The sequence below is a fragment of the Mesocricetus auratus genome, unplaced genomic scaffold (genome assembly GCF_017639785.1).
Source record: "Mesocricetus auratus isolate SY011 unplaced genomic scaffold, BCM_Maur_2.0 Super-Scaffold_4256, whole genome shotgun sequence".
In the NCBI taxonomy this organism is placed as follows: domain Eukaryota; kingdom Metazoa; phylum Chordata; class Mammalia; order Rodentia; family Cricetidae; genus Mesocricetus; species Mesocricetus auratus.
In genome coordinates, this window is record NW_024429182.1 from 32,604,136 (window position 1) to 32,616,245 (window position 12,110).

The 12,110-nt window shown below is 33.1% G+C and overlaps 1 protein-coding gene across 8 annotated transcripts in view; it reads left to right on the forward strand.

The window, feature by feature from the left end:
- Positions 1 to 12,110, forward strand: part of Rfx3 (regulatory factor X3) — a 251,217-nt gene that overhangs the window by 80,581 nt on the left and 158,526 nt on the right. For 2 of the 8 annotated variants that reach the window (XM_040745989.1, XM_040745991.1), the window contains exon 2: positions 4,519 to 4,577. The exons of the other annotated variants lie outside the window; for them this stretch is intronic. The gene's annotated coding sequence lies outside the window, so the exon portion shown is untranslated. The remainder of the gene's footprint in view (positions 1 to 4,518; positions 4,578 to 12,110) is intronic. 8 annotated transcript variants of the gene reach the window in all.

Below are 12,110 nucleotides of genomic sequence, written 5' to 3' on the forward strand. Positions count from 1 at the left end.
TTTAAAAAATTATAGACAGGTTCTCATTATATTTCCTAGTCTGGTGGCATCAAACTCATGTAGTCAAATACTTGTCCTGTCCCACCCTACCAATTAACTGGCACTGTAATTGTCTGCTACCACATTGAGATAATTTATTTTTAAAAATTGCTCAGTTCACTCAGAAAAATTTGTGTTTTAATGGTATTTGTCTTGTGTGAATTGCAGTGGCTTATCTATTTACTTATGTGTGTACTTAGGAGACTAAACTTAGGTAAAGGCATTTTCCAATGAGAATATACCAGCAGTGGAACTGGAATGAAAACGTAGGAATTCTGGTTTAACTGACTACAATGTACATATGCAAGGAAATGGATTTATAGAAGGCTAGAGATATATAATCCTTTCGCATTCCAAGCTCACATTAGATCACTTTCTTTTTATGTGGTTGAAAATATATCGTTGATGTAACATATATTAAAAATGTATTGATCATTTAAAACACTTAGAATTTTTCTTATTAAGAAGTGGTGGTGATTTGAATTTAGGAAATCTCTATTTGAGCAACTTTGAATGATAAATAGTTAAGAGAATCTGAAGATCTAAAAATCTAATTCAGCTAAGGCTGGGGACTTTGTGGGTTCTCAGAGTGATTATATCTTCTCTCTGCATGTGGCTGCGGTTGGAAGCTGTCACCTAGGCAGGAACTTATGGTTTTATAGACTGCTTCAAAAGATTGAGGACTCAGAATAACAAGTTCATTGAAAGCATGTGGAGATGCCTGGTGACCCAGAATACTGTTTGCCCAATATTTTCCAAATGTTGGTTCACATGAATACTTTGAAAGTGAATGAAGTTTCTGTGAATCCAAAAAGTGTGTTTGTGTGTATGCTTTTTCATGCGTACGTGAGTGCGCGCGTGTGTGTGTGTGTGTGTGTGTGTGTGTGTGTGTATAATCCGTTCCAGAATCAGGCAGGTATAATGAAAGAGTGAAGTTCCAACAACTCAGAAAATACTTAGCAATTGTATCTACCCTTACAGACTATAAGTACATAATTAACATCAGATTTTAAATACCTAATTTTCAATTATTCGTCACACTTTTAAGATAATTCAAAAGTTGTTATGAACCCTTAAAACAACTATTTTCCTTAGGCCTTATGCCCTAGGCCTTGAGTATGTCTAATAATTTCTTTGCATTAGTATATCTAATATCTGTCAGTTGAGAAATCTGTGCTCAGCAAATTTGTGAGATTATCAATTTTCAGAAAATGTTTTTTTTTAAATATAGAGGTGCTTGTCTTCATATTGGTTTCTCATTTAAATCTCTCATGATTCCCTGGAGAGAGATGTTTCTATAAATTTTAAATAAAAATATAAAGTTATTTATACTTAACAAGAAAGCAAATCAATGCTAGAATTGGAAAGTGAGGATAATTCTGACAAGCTGAAATATTCTGAACTGTCTATTTTAGTTTGACTTGAACGAGAATAGGAAGGCAGAGTTCAGGGAGGAAGGATGTGAAGGCAGATTAGCAACAGGCTATGAGATCTTACTTGTGTCCTTATAGGTTATGAAAAGTTCAGTTAGCACTGACATACTGAAAGTTCTGTTGATGACAGTTCTATTCATGTTAGAAACTACACAACTTACAATAAAATTTTCATCATCATGATTATAATTTTTAAAGTTCAAAGATTTGGTTCATTTTTGGTTTTTAACATTGGATCTCAGCGTATAACAAGGCTGGCACTGGAACCAGAAATGCTCTCTCTTCTACCTTGTGAATATTGGGAAAAGGCTTGCAAGGACAAGCCCAGCTAACCTTATACACTTTTTTTAAAAAGCATTTTATATGCATTTTACTCTGGCTTTCTGTTTAACATCAATGTTCTGACTATGTGACAAGGACAGAATCTTGGGGGGAACTCCAGTGTCTTCTAGCTGAAACAGCAGAGGTCAGATGTTAGAACTCTGAAGAGGTGTGGAAAAAAAAGCCTTGCAGAAAAGAGCTGCACAAAATAAGATTATCACAGATTTTTGCTTGAATTCTTTGGCTGAGTCATGCACATGTGCCATTGTGATTGGGTGATCTTACTGGAAAATCTGCAAGGGCTCTGAAATTATTACATCTGTCCTTGCAGTTCCTAATGGCCTTTGGAGCTTTGTACGAAGCACCATTTGTAATATTCTAGCCATCCAGTTGAGAGCTGTATTTTCCATAATTGTAAAGCAAGGGCCCCTGCCTTAGTCTGTTTTTACTACTATAAGAAAATACCCAAGGCTGATCTTCATAAGGAAATGAATTTTATTTTTGTAAGTTATGTATCGTAAATAGTCTGATGTTTAGGCACCATTTGATTCAGTTGTTTGGTTAAATCTGTTCTTACCCACAAGATGGTACATTGAATACTTCTCCTTCTGGAGGAGAAGGATTCTGTATCTTCACATTGCAGAAGATGGAAGGGCACTTTATTATTTATGAGGCTATTCCCATAAACAGAACCGTAATGGTCCTTATCAGTTGGTTGCTTATTAATCCCATCACATTGACTTTTACAATTTCAGCTCTTGAATTTTGCTGGTCATCCATTCAAACCCCAGAAGCCTGGTGTACAGCTTACTTTATGTTTAATAAAACTAAAACCAAGCCGGGCGTTGGTGGTGCATGCCTTTAATCCCAGCACTCGGGAGGCAGAGGCAGGCGGATCTCTGTGAGTTCGAGGCCAGCCTGGTCTACAAAGTGAGTTCCAGGACATCCTCCAAAGCTACAGAGAAACCCTGTCTCGAAAAACCAAAAAAAAAAACAAAAAACAAAAAACAAAAAAAAAAACCCCCTAAAACCAGAGATCAATAAAGTTTGAAGGAGAAGTAGATTTTAACCTGCCAAACTTAAAGAGTTTAATAAATATACTGTGCCTTACTCAGACCCATCCCAGCAACATACTAAATAGCTGATGATTTCACTGCTTGTGAACACAAATTGTTCCTCTCTAAAGGTGCATAAATAGGATTTAGGCTACCTATATTTTATTGTTTCAATGTTAATATATAGTTAAAAACACTATTCTAGAAAAAGTAGAAGTCAACCTTGAGATGGCCTTGATGTTGATCTTAGTGGATAAAAGTTCATGTGCAAACATCTATGCAAAGACTTTAAAACAAGAGCAACCATAAAATAGAGTAATCATGATATTAATAAATGAACAGGTAGAAAATCATAGGGGTAAAAATGAAATAACTAAATTAAGTAAAAATTATCTTACTGGAATGAGCAATGGTCAAAATGCATTTGTTTTACTACCTCCAATAAGATCAAGGGAAAGCTAATTTCATATATATCCTTTTGGAAAACCTAGGCATAAGAGGTTGTAGGAAATGAGCAGTGACTGATTCAAGGTTTTCAGATGTATAATAATTGGAGTTATAGTAAGAGAGGAACATAGGGAGATTATAAAATACTTAGGTTGAAAATGTGCCATTTTAAGTACAAAAATGTCAAGCTTTGCAAGACCCAAGTATAAATTGCCTATATATAAAATGTATTATATTAAACTGCCAAACTAGCCAGTAGTCATTAAAATGATAGTGAAGAAAAATTATTTTAAGATACGCTTCACTGTGAAGCCTTGGCTGACCTAGAACTCTTTATGTAGAGCAGGGTGGCATCAAACTCATATGAAGGACTGGGATTAAAGGTATGTGCCACCTTGCCCAGCTTGAAGAAAATAGTAAGGGACTTTGAAGTATCATAATACTACTCATGAAGGAGCTATCAACTTTCTATAACTTATGCCTTTAAAAATACTGAGCCATAAAGTTGGCATTTAAGAATAATTTCATATTTCATATTATAAGATGCATGCAGACACATTAACTAAATCATAACAGATATAAAATGGAAGTTACTTTGGATCTCATGGCTCTTCACTGTTTGATCTCATCATGTTTTTATTATTATATTTTTGATTTTGATAGGCAATAGAGTATCATTAAATAAATAGTGTTATTATAAGAGCTTATTATTAGATTTTGATATAACAGGTGTGGACCACTGTTTGTGACTAATGCTATCACTACATAAAATAAGCCTTAAAGGCTTATCATTACATGTAATTTTTATGTTAAGTTGATCCTAAAATCTCTTTTATGGTAAAAGTTCATGATAAATTCAGCCTAAATACAGTATATAAACGTATGTGTATATATGTATATATTTGAAGCTATGCCAATTACAGATGAGAATTGAATTGCAGAGTTAAAAATTGCTTCTACCTTCTGTTTCTATATTATAAAACCTGAGTATAAAATTTCTATTTCAATTGATAAGACATTCAGTTTTATATTAGAATTTCTAAATTGTTGATGTTTATCACTCTTTCCAATATTTGAGATGATTGTTGTGCTAAATATTTTCAGGGATACACTTATGTATACTTAGTTTTTTCTCATTTAAATGATATTTTACAAAATGAAATTGAAGTGATTTTGCACCTAAAGTTCACCAAAAGACAGCCTCCTGTTTCTTTTTTATTCAGAGATTTTTATCAGAGGAATGTAGACTGGAATCTGCAATGGTTCTCAAAATTCCAAAGTGGTAAGTGAGACCAATTAAGTCTTTTCTTACCAATATATATTGTAATTTTTCTCTATAGTTCTTTAATGAAATATTTAAAATGACAAGTGACATCAATTCCAGTGCTTACACATCTAATAACTTTAGAGTCTGGCTATTAGAAATGTTTGTGTTCCTAATGGTTTTGACTTATTTAGTACCTGGAATTAGGTTCAAAAATAGAAGTAAGTGGGTGTGCAGGAGGCTATCTATCCTCATGACATTGTCCACATTTTCCCATCTTTTTTGAGATAAACAAATCACATCCCAAAGTTGATTTATGGCCCTAGGTGATCTTGTTAGGTTGACAATGAAGGTGGTATTTCCTGTCTTTACTCCACAATTCAAGAACTAGAGCCCACATTTATCTTGTAATCTGTAATTCAAGTGAAATGTTTTGAAGACTGGCTTATAAAATATTAAAAAGTTTAAAATAGTGGGTCAAAATTTGAGACTAATTTAGTTATAAAACAATGAACATCAGACCTATGAAAGTTAACAATGTGACATTGTAATGAAATAAGAGTACTGGAGTAACACATTTATTTATTTCATTACATAATTGATTTAATTAAATTTGGGACTGATAGTAAGAAAAACATTGATAGGCATCAGAAACATTTACTAGTTTGAAAAATCCTAATAAAAAATATCCAAGGTTGTGGATCTAGATTACTGATAGAGGACTTGCTTAGTATGTCCTGGGTTAGCACACAACACATGCATATATATTCATAGGAACACATGAAAAACAAAAGATGTTATAAAGTTCAAAATCAGTTTTCAAGCTGACACTTTAGATTTATAGTAAAATTTTCTATGTATGAAGTTGAAGTTTTTGTTGCAAATAATAAAAATTATTAATTAAAAAATTGTATGCTTTCTGAGGCAAAAGTCTTACGAAGTAGCCCTAGGTGGGTAGTTATGATTTTGATCAAGCTATCTTTGAACTCAGTATACTTCTCTTGTCTCAAGGTCCAGAATGTTTGGACTGTAGGCACATACTACCATGTCCTGTTTAGAAGCAATAATTTTAGGCAACTAGAATTGGTAAGTTGTAAATCTGGTCATAGAATGTGTATTGAGTTTATTCTAATGTAAATTTACAAAAAGCTTGGGGTTGAAAATGCCTGTGGTGTCTATATGAATGATCTTGAAGGAGATGACTTAAGTAAGATAACTCTTGAATTAACCCATTAATAAAGAATAATTTTTAGTAGGAAACAGTTAACTCGGAAGTTGAAAGACAGTGTGCCTTTGGAAATTGTTCAGCAATTCAGACATTGTTTTAACATGTTCATATTATACTTATTAAGGGGCTGGTATATTTTTTAGTGATATTAAGATAAATTATTTCCATATTTACTTGTGCTAGGAAAGAGGGTATTTGACTGCGTCCTCAATAAATGGCTTAATATGTAATTTGACTCAATTAGTGTAGATAATATTTCAACTTCAGATCTATTATGTCTGGATTGTGTGATCCAGGAGACAAAGGTGCAGTTAATTACTTTGTAACCCCTTAAACCTCAATGTAAAGTAATTGTCTTTGATAAAAAGTAAAAAGTAAATGTTAAGGCAGATGATTTGCACATATTACCTGTGCCATCTTCTTTACTATCCCTCTGTAGTTTTTAATCCCTTAGAAGTCCCTATTTTATATAATTCCACCTCCAGTTATGTAACTTTCCCCACCTGGCTTGTACAATGATAGAAAAGCCCAGATGTCCAACTTGTTCTTCTTGTAAGCCTAGAGTTTGCCGTACTTTTCATTATCAACAGTTTACTTTTATTTTTGGTTATATTGAAATTGCATCAGACAATAAAGCAGTTGACAGGTACCATGGTGCACATCTGAAATTCCAAGAATTTGAAATAGAGGCAAGAGTCCAGGTCTAGATTTGGCTTCATAATTAGTTTGAAACCAGCTTAGGCTGTAAAAGACTAATAATAACAACAAAGCCAGGCATTAGTGGTGCACACCTTTAATCCCAGCACTCGAGAGGCAGAGGCAGGCAGATTTCTGTGAGTTCATGGTCAGCCTGGTCTATAGAGCGAGTTCCAGGACAGCCTCCAAAACAATACAGAGAAACTCTGTCTCAAAAAACCAAATAATAATAATAATAATAACAACAACAACAAAACAAAGGAAAAGCTGAACAAAGAAAAATAATCATCTTAAATTATATTTACATTTTCCAGTAAGGTAAAATTTCATGGTTAGGAATTTTATACCAAATAAGAACTTTGCCTTAGATATGTTTTTATAAAAGCAATATGTTTTAGTTATTAAGTACTTATGAAGTACTGATATAAAGGAAACATGGAACTGTGAAGTTAGTGGTTTCATATTAAACATTTTATTTCATGTTTTTTTCATTGGAACATAATATAATGTAAGGGAGTTTTAGAGGACATCTAATCTATTGGCCTAACATATTCTCTAGCAAACGTGGCAGGACGAATTGAGCATGACAATGTAGTGACTCTTAGGATGCTCATTGCGCTGTGTCTCAGAAACAGTAAATGTCTAAGACATGTGATTCAGTATTTGGTTCATGCTTTGAGTAGAACAGTTTTTGTCTTTGGTATATTAGGCATAACAATCATGAATTTATAACTTCTACCCAGTAGAAGGTTATTTCTTCCCTCAGAAAGTAGCCTTTAGATATTCAGGGTCAGTTACATGTGTCTCTATTTTATCCTGTTGTCACCAGTCCAAACACCAAATGCTTCTTATGTATGATTGGATTACCAGATATACTTAGTTCACTTGGACATCTTAGTTTGCACACTAGTTTAAAAGGTTTATAGATGCAACTGCCGTAGTCTTGACAAGATCTGAATGATACAGTAAGTACTGTTTATATACTGTCCTTTGTTGACATTATGATACTTCTAAAGTTTTGTTTTGAAAAGTCATTTGGTGTGTGTGTGTGTGTGTGTGTGTTGCAGAATATAGAAAAAATATCATTTTAAGCCATTTTTTCAGGTTTTAAAAGTTTACATCCTTGCAGTCACTATTACAACCAATATGTTTATTTTTAAAATTTTTCAGATAATATATAAAATAATGGTTTTCATTATGTTATGTTCATATAAATTTTATTCTCCTTTGCTCCCTTTCCTCACTGCCATCTCTCCTCTGTCTTTCTAGCCATCCTGCCCCAATAGTTATTCCTTCTTCATTCATGTCACACATATTTTATTACTTTTTAATGTAATTTTTTATTTCTGAAGATTTCAGCCATGAGTACTATGCATATATATATACATATGTGTGTGTGTGTATGTATATATATATATAATTTCTACATTACTTTCCAGTTCCTAACTCCCCTCTTCTTTGATTTTTATTGTCATATATATATTTACATATATATTGTGCATATGCGCAATCATTTTATTTTATTTAGTGTTGCTCATACATACATATATTTAAGGCCACCAGTTGGGATTAGATGATGTGTCAGGGGCTCATTCCTATAGAAAGCAATTTTTCCTCTCTCTTCAGCAATTAGTTTCTTCTAGCTATTCATCTATGGGGGAGCTTGTGATCCCTCCCTTATCTATGTCACATGTCAAGTGGTGTTTTGTTATTAGGTCTTGTTTCTACAGTCATATTGCTATGATCTCCTTCCTTTCTAGTTTACTTTCACGATTGCCTACATACTTCCAAATTAAAATCTAGGGTCTTTTTTAATTTTTAAAAGGGTTTTAAAAAAGATTTATTTTATTTATTTATTATACCGTGTTCTGTCTGCATGTATGCCTGCTTGCCAGAAACCAATATCAGATCTCATTACAGATGGTTGTGAGCCACTATGTGGTTGCTGAGAATTGAACTCAGAACTTCTCAAAGAGAAGTCAATGCTCTTAACCTCTGAGCCACCACTCTAGTCCCTAGGTTCTTTATATATGCTTTTCAGATGTTGGGAGCATTTCATGGATTAAGTGAGTTAATATTTATTTGGAGTCGATGTAAATTTTGTAAGTTTATCCTTAGCAGATTAGAAAAATAAAATGTCTATAAACTGTTAGTGGCAGCTAATGCAACTTTCTCTTTTGGTAAGATAGCAAATATATCACTGGACCCTCTCAAGTTGGTATAACTAATGAGAAGTACACATCTGTGGTGTTTGTAACAATTTCTCACTGGTTTTGCAAGAACATGATTTTACTCTTAAGAGTGCCTTTTCTCATTCATGTTGCAAATTTCAAATGTGAAACAAACGTTTTCCCCCATTAACTTTGAAATGCAAAACAAGAAAATATATAAACATATGAGTATGCTGACAGCATAGTTTCATAGTTTTATTTATTTCCAAGAATGCTTTGTAATGGAGACTTTGGAGAACTCTGTTCCCAGTAGAGGACAGCACACATTATACAAAACTGTACTTAGAATTAATTTGTTAATTCTTGTGACAGCTACATGGTAGGTGCTCAATAAATGGTAGGGTTTTTGTTGTTTTTGTTTTTGGTTGTTTGTTTTAGATATAGGTTTTAAGATAGGATTGCATTAGCCCAATTTGGCCTAGAGCTCCCCATGTAGCTGAAAAGTGTAGCTGAGTTTGGCCTTGAAATTCAGATCCTCTTTCCTCCACCAAGGCTGAGGACCTAGACTGGCCCTCTTTTGTTTTGTTTGGCTGTGATTGGGAAGGTGAAGGTAAAAGAACTAAATGATGGCAAGATTTCTCCACTGCTTCTTTACTATTTTTCAGGTTGTTTAGGTGGAGGAAGTGATTGTTATTTTTCTTTGCCTGATTTATTATCCTCCTAAGTCAAGATAGCATGCAAAAACAAAACAATAAACATGCAGTGGGTGAGAGGGGGTTTCACATGTAGCCTTAGTCTGTTGCCAAGAGGACTGCCCCTCTAGGAACTTAACTTGCATTCCTTCTGAATTTCCTCTCTTTGGATGTGTCAAAGCAGTGAAATGCTGGCTTACAGTCATGTTCAGCAAGCATCTGTTCTTCATCTTCACAATAAGGAGAAAGGGAAATGGGGTAACTTCTAAAAAGAAATTATGCCAGGCTCTGCAGTAATTTTAGATATGTTTCTCCATGGAGATTCCAATTGGTTTCTTTTTTTGTAAGTTAAATCAAAATAAAGCATAGTCTAAATAATGAGGTTAGGGTATTAAAGTGTTCATCTTCAAACTCCACAGTCAAATTATTAGCTATAATAAATATGTTCCAAATTTAAACTTATAAAATAAGTTTATTTGATATTCTTGGAGAACCTGAGCCACATTAATTATAATTGCTGAGTTTTAATAAAATTTTTGATATGGCTTTAGATGAATTAGGTGTGCTATTAAAGAATTTTAGTTGATATGTGGAATATTGAGCCTTAGCAAGTATTGTCATAATGTTTTCTTGGAAAGAAACAACATTTTGAACATTTAGATGAAAAGAAAAAGGGCTATAACTGAAATATTTGATGTTTCATAAACATATATATTTTATGGAAGTATCCTTGTATTCCTAATTAAAGGTTTTGGGGTGTTTTTGTTGTTGTTGTTTTTCCTTTGTTATTTTGGTTTGTAGATTTTGCTTTCTTACTGTTAAACTGGGAAAACTTTTATGCACTTATGGAATTTTTAGACTCACCAGTATAAAACACATTAGAATATTATGTCTAAATTACATTATTCTTTATTTACATTGGTCTTTATTCCATTTTTGTTCAATAGTAAACAGATTGTCAACATTTGTATTAATTATTGATATCCAATTTGGAAGAAAACAGTGAATTTATCTAAATTATTTTCAGCACCAATGGTGAAAAATTTAGAGATTTGCATTTTTCCCTGGACATTCTGATGACCATAAAATTCCCTCTCTGTACAAATATACTTTTGTGAACAGGTTTGTGAAGATAAGTTTATACTGCCTCTTGGATTTTGCTTTGCTTTTTGACCAGGTTGTGTAGTATCTGCAGACACCATTGTGTCTGATGAAGCTGGGCAGAGCTCTACAGGCTTCCCCGGTTGACTGCATTTGGAGCAGCAGCTTCAGAAATGCCTGTCTCCCCCAATCTATTTTTTCAATAACCTTTGACTAAAAGCGTTTACTTTCTATAAATACTTTGGAGCACTCTCTAGAAGAAAAATAGTCAATAAATAATTTCTTCTTAATAATTTGTTAGAAGCTTTTGCTTCTTTTACTTTTCTACTGTTAATTACTGTTTATGGATTTGAAAAAAAAAACCAGAATCATCCTGGGGTCATGTTAAGAGTGAATTCTGCAACTCATAACATTACTCGTAATGCGATACAGTAGAACTTTCATTGTGGAGGTCCAAATAAATCCTGGTATAAACTGTGACTCAGCCTGAAGTACATGTTTAGCCTTGCTCTCTGAGCCTGGATTTCTCAGAACATAGTCGAGTCCAGTAATATAAGACTAATTTTGACCTTTAGTGAACTGCTGTAGTGCAGTTCTGCTTTAGTGTCAACTGTCCAAGCAGGAATATATAACACCATGGATTTGATTTAATGATGATAGCAGTGTTTCCAGACACCACATATTTTATTCCTGTGGCATATATGTATGTATACATTTTAGTTTATCTGTTTAAAATTAATAATTCTCATATTCCCTGCGCTGGCCTTGAACTTATATAGTTGAGGATGTGCTTGTACTCCTGTCATTATACATGCTGGTGTTATTTTGGGCTTTTCCTGCATCTTATTGAAGATAATAACTGAGGTCCTATGTTAATGTGAAAATTAGTTGTCAGGATATGTCAATAAAGCTTGAAGAATAAAACAAATGGTATAACTAAGATGCATTAGTGATAGTTTATTTGCACATCAGTTTGGAGGTGCTATCTTGTCACTACTAGTTGTTTATATGGAGTCCAGTTATTTGACATGAGCCACAGAGAAAGTGATATAGTAAAGGAAAAACTGGAGAGATGACTAGCTATTCTCATAACTAAGAAAACTCTTGTTCTTTAAGTGTAAGAGAATTTATTATTTAATGTTAAATAAATTTTATAATAAAATGGAATATGTTTTTCATAATTAACTATTCAGTTGTGTTAAGGAAATATTTTTATATAAATCTAGATGTAAGAAAATAGATCACCTGCAACTATGGCATAACCATTATATCTTACATGCGATTTTGGATACATAAATATTAGATTACTGTTGGGGTATAACAAGATGATAGTTGATAATATTTCATAATAAATACAACATGTACACCAAAATTTTTGTAAGTCATTTCTTTCAACGTTGCTTTAAAAATCTGTCAATACTTCTGTGTATATTTGGTCTGATAGCTCTTAAGCTAATAAAATCCAATAGGACATATCTGAATGATTAAAGAATTTAGGCAGTACGGTTTGTTTCAGATTTATTCTCACACAATAGAAATTGTAAATGTTTTTAAAATGAAAATGTAAACATAATAAAAGCATAGGAGCCATTTCAAAATAAGAATAGTTAGTGCATGCCGCGGAGAGCCGGTAAACTGCCACACAAAACCGATTATCCTTGCA